Genomic DNA, 5,585 nt, shown 5'->3' with positions numbered 1-5,585 from the left:
TTCAATTTTCAAAAATTTTTTTAGAATATATATTTAATATTGGATATTTTTATACATTTTAAAATATTATAAAGATATTTTTGTCGTTAATAAAATTAAAATCCTTTTTGTCAACGTTTTGATTATTAGAGTGTGAAATTAGTGATTTACTCTAAGTTGGAATGCATCAATCCCATTAAAAATTTATGTTTTTTTTGTATTATTGACAAATATCCTAATTAATTGTAGTCAATTCTTAACAAACATACTTAAGAAAATCTGAATACTAGTTTTAAGTTCAATTTCATTTCAGTTCCACAAAATAATTTATCAGTATTAATAAAATCATATGTCATAAACAGAAATTTAAAATTAAAAATAAAATTTATTTCTCTAATATTTTATCTCAAAATATTTTTAAAACCTTATTTTTATTAAAAAAGTATTAATAAAATTTATTTTTTTATTCCTTTAAATATGTTTACTCTTAAAATAATATAAAATATACTTTTTTAAATAATAAATTAAAATAATACAACATATATGATAATTATTAGTTAAAATAAAATATAAAAAGAATATTTACTTATTTATTTCTTTATTTTTGCGGATACGCGGATATGCGGATCGGATATGTGGATACCTACACAAAATCCGGAATCCGGTCCGATTAGTATGCGAATCGGATCGGATCGGATCCGATAGCCTTGCGGATCAGATTCATATTCGAAATTTTCAGATTGGATTCGGATAAAAAGCACGAATATACGGATTAGATCCAATCCATGAACATTCCTAGTTATACGTGTATTCAATTACGTAATACTTATATAAGTGATAATTATATAAGTAATTATACTTGTTGTGTTTAATTCATCTTCAGTATGTGCTTTATATTTTAACATGTATTGTATATGAGTTACTATTATCTGACTAAAGCGCGTGGAGTTAGTTAGGATAGGAAGTAGTTAGCTAGAGTGTAATTGTTGTAGAAACTAATTAGGAAGTTTGTTATGACCAATTACTTATAAAATAGGTAAATTAATTTGTGAATATAGGAGAGATATATAAGAGTTTGCTAGGTGTAATTAACTCCGTTTTTCATTTATGTGAATAAGAAATAGCACATTCTCTCTTTTATTTCTATTTTGAGAACCTGCATCTCTTCTACTCTACTCATCTTCTCTTCTTGATCTTCTTGATCTTTTCTCATCTAGTTTCTTTCTCTTCACACCTAAACTCATTTCACAGTGCTGACGAGAGTGACTTTGCCTCAACTATTATTTTTTCATCAGTTACTACTGATTTGATGGATGATGTTTAATACACATGCTACTTGATTGCAAACTTTTTATGGAAAAAAATCAAATCTTTTTCTACTAGAATAATCAATTTTTTTATGAATAAAGAACTCTAACTACCTCTATATTTTAGTATTTTTATGATAAATATCAAACTAGGTTGATTGTTAGCTAATTTTTGGTATTCATATAAAGTATAACATGAATAATAATTAGATAGTTATTATGAATATTAAAGAAAATTTCTTGAAATGAGTTCGAACACAACAGAATTAAAATTGATTTTATTTTAAAATCAAATTTCTTATTTGAAAAGGATAAACAATAGAAATTAAACTGATTTGTAAATATAATTAAACTCAAATTCCTTCATTTTAGATATAATTTGGTTGACATTAAAATGGTTTGATATGTAAAAATATAAATAATTTTACCCTTTTAGAGAAGGAAAGACGTGGTATAAGTTTGGTGGCGGTAAGTAATGGTAAATAAATGATAAGAATGTAAAATAAAATTGTTATATCAAATTTTAAATGAAATCAAGTTTTATTTTACGTAATTGATTTCAAACCCAATAGCATATTTTCAATTCAATTTATTTCAGGTAAAATCAATTCAATTGCAAAAATATGTTAATCCAAATGCATTGAAATAATAAGTTTGAAGGGTAAATTATTAAAATTGTACTCGATTTTTTAAAATGTAACACCCTATTACACAGAATTTTATGCTTAAGTTGTAGAATAGAGGTAGTGTGATATTACGGACCTCTAAACAGCAAAATAAATACATAATAGAGAAGAGGATAATATACTAGGAGCCTTGAAACAAAATGGGAAAGCAAGAATCGCAAAATGAAAAGCGCAACGCTCAAAAGAAGAGATTACTTGCGTGCTAAAAAACCTAATCGAGAAAAGATAAAGATAAGCAAAAGAGTAAAGGAAAGCCAAGGAAACAGCATAACTAGCCCCTGACTCAGCCTGCGAAGCTAAGGCTGGCCAGAAGATATATATATATATATATATAAACATACATAAATATCCCCAAAATATACTAAAATAAACTCCTATCTCTCCCTCAACCTCTAAGAGGAGCAGCATATACAAGTTACTTGGAGAGTAAGCTAATTCAATACATATATACATATATACAAATAGAAAATCAAAATACTCCCAAGGACTACTTTGCTTCCAAGGATCCAGACGCCTAGCGAGGAGCCTCTCGACCTGCATCTGAAAAATAACAACACAATATGGGATGAGAATCGGAGGTTCTCAGCATGGTAAAAGTGCCACGCGTATAATAAATAAGGTCCTGAGAATGCCATAGGCAATCCTAGAACTCGGTTATTTAGTTATCCAACTTAATTACTAAACAGAAGCCATAAACAGGGGTAGGTGTTCTAAATCTGCTTAACCTAATACCTAACTTACTCAATTCCAAACCTATCCTAACACCAAACTATTTCCCCTTTTTCCTCCATCCCTCCATCATCCGCAATGCAGCAGAAACAAGTAAGTAAGTAACCAAACAAGTTCACGGACAAGTAATGAGCAAATAGTGCAAGTAGCAAATATAACAGGTAGCAGGTGGTACATATCAATTAGGAAAACCCAGGAAATACATGGCAATCAAAACAAACAACAAGTGCATATGATGCATGCCTGTCCTATGCCTGATGGGGCCCATCTGTCGGTTATCCAGCCAACCCGACAAGTCCGAAAATCTTAGACTGTCCCCCGTTGCGCATCCCCAAGAGTATATGCATAGAGTTCACATTCATTTACCATAAAATCACTCAATGAGGGCTATTCATACCCGGGAATTTATACGTGCCCGGTCACCCTTACGACGTAGGGTCAATATAGTATCGAGGTTCAACCTGGAACACGTGGTGGCGAGCCACGGTTTTTACCCAGGAAAACTCGTATCTCAGATATCATTATTCATAAGCCATTGAAATTATTATCAGTACATCATCAAATATCAAGCCTTAGCATTAAATTTCGTTAACATTCTTATTTTCTCCATAAAAGCCACCATTTACAACTTTTTTCACCCTCAAGTTATCTTATTTTCCTAGCTTCTTTTATCTACTAGACCTAGAACCATACTTTAAGCCTTAAAGGGAAGAAAATAGAGGTTTAGAAGTGGAAAATTTGGTTTAAAATAGTCAAAACCGGTTTTTGCAGTAGGCAGCTTCCACGCGTACGCGTAGGCCATGCGTACACGTGGAGCGTACATCAAGTCACGTGTACGCGTGAGTCATGCGTACGCATGAATATGCACACACGCGTACCCATGCTTCTCGCGCATGCGTCGCCAAAATTCCACGCCACGCGTACGCGTGGATGAGCGTTTTTCCAAAAAAATTTGGCAGAATGCCTTGAAAGCTTGCAGCAACCAGATTTTAACCCCTACTTCACAGTTTCATGTATCAAATTTCCATTATCCATAACTTTCTCCTCAAAATTTCATTTTTCACAAAATTGATATCGTTTAAAAATTTACAAAACCATCTTTCATTTGCAACAAACCACAACTCAATCCAAAATTTGAGGAGTAAATTATGGACTTCCAAAATTCATCAAAAACTAGTTTTTAACCAATTCCCAACCAAACCTCATTTTCATCGACTTATAAGTTTCTTACCATTAAAATTTGCATTATGATACCATGTCAACCCAATTCATCAACAACCATTGCCAATATAACCTTTAACCAACTCAACAAATCTTGATCATTATTAAATAACAACATTTACCTCATACATCAATAACCCCTTTTTTATTTATAACAACTCTTCACCTATACCACCCTTCATCATATATTTATCAACCCTCTATCAACATATAACAATTAAATTCCATTAACATAATTCAACCCCTCATACACATTATTCCATCAACTCACATAACAACTATTTGTTAACAAATACCAATCTTAATCCATCAATATATATCAACATCAACGCAACCCATCATAAGCAAGTTCAAGAGCATAAAATTAATAACCTCAATACCTCATAATTTCAATATATATTCATCAACAATTTATTCCAACAACATTGCAAAATTACTCATTAAATGCAATTAACAAATTCAACTTATCTTATGGTTCCTCTAACCTAAGTTTTCACAACAACATAAATATTAAACGTACGAAACTTAAACCATACCTTGGCCGATCACTTAGATTTACCCAAGGCAGCCTCACAACACAAATTACAGCCCTCTAAGCTCAATTAAAACAGCCCCAAAAGAAGCCTTGATCACCAATAAGCCTCCAAGTGCTCCCAATTCAATTCTGAAGCATATATATCCGCTTAATCTACACCTAATACATATACAAGTTCCAATTTTAGTTTTTCCATTATAAATACAAGATTGAGCTAGAGTTTCCTCACCTTACCCATCGATGATTGGAGTATAATCCAATAATTATCCAATATTAGATTGCACCTAAACCACCAAAATCATCAAAATCTCTCAAAGCTCAAGCCAATTTCGTACATAAAGGGGAAACAGAATTCTGGGCACGAATTAGAGAGAGAAATATCTTTTTGTTTGGATAGAATTGAAGAGAACTCTGAGACGAACGCGTGGCCGCAAACGGCTCGTCAATCGGAGCTCCGGATTGAAAGTTACGGAGGATTGAAGTTATGCCAAGGGTTTAGAACCCTCTTCCCCCTTTCTTTTTTTGCATGCTGCACGATTCTTCTTTGAAGAAGAAGAACAAGAAGAATGAGCTGAGCTCATTTCATTTAAATGGAACGGTTGGGCCCACGGGCCCGGTTCGGTCCGGTTCGACCGATTCGGTCTGTTCGGTCCAATTTTTGGCCGAATTCTTTGAAATTAGTGTCGAAATTCTCGTTTTGACGAGCTCTATCCTATTTTGATATTAGTTTTGTATTTTTAATTTTCCTAATTAAAATTCAAATTATTGACTAATTATTTACCGATTTTAGCGGGTTTACATAAAACGCTAACAAAAATAATTCACATTTTTTATAATGATAAAAATATTCTCAAAATATTATAAAATTTGGAAAAAATAACAAAAAATAATATTATTTATTTAAAAAGTGAGAAACAACTTTTGTATTTTGTAAACTATTTATGCATTTGAACTAAAGTTTTGTAAAAATATTTAGATAATTATTTATAAAGTATATACAAAAAACCAGATAAAAATTCGATCTTTAAAAACTTTTTTTAAAAAATTCTTGCTATTGATAAAACAATCTACTTAACATTAAATCATCAAATTTTAAGTATGAATTTTTTTATTTTTCTAATGATACTT

The 5,585-nt window shown here is 31.2% G+C and overlaps 1 long non-coding RNA gene across 2 annotated transcripts; it reads right to left on the bottom strand.

The window, feature by feature from the left end:
- Positions 2,495–4,994, bottom strand: LOC110265730. 2 transcript variants are annotated; one of them, XR_002351978.1, is made up of 3 exons: positions 4,687–4,994; positions 4,459–4,616; positions 2,495–2,512 (listed from the first exon to the last, which is right to left on the bottom strand). It is a non-coding gene; the product is annotated as an uncharacterized LOC110265730 (long non-coding RNA). The 2 variants fall into 2 exon arrangements; XR_002351979.1 differs by having other exon boundaries at positions 4,692–4,994.

The sequence above is a fragment of the Arachis ipaensis genome, chromosome B08 (genome assembly GCF_000816755.2).
Source record: "Arachis ipaensis cultivar K30076 chromosome B08, Araip1.1, whole genome shotgun sequence".
Lineage (NCBI taxonomy): Eukaryota > Viridiplantae > Streptophyta > Magnoliopsida > Fabales > Fabaceae > Arachis > Arachis ipaensis.
The sequence above is the reverse complement of the archived record's forward strand: the minus strand, read 5'-3'. Positions and strand labels throughout refer to the sequence as shown.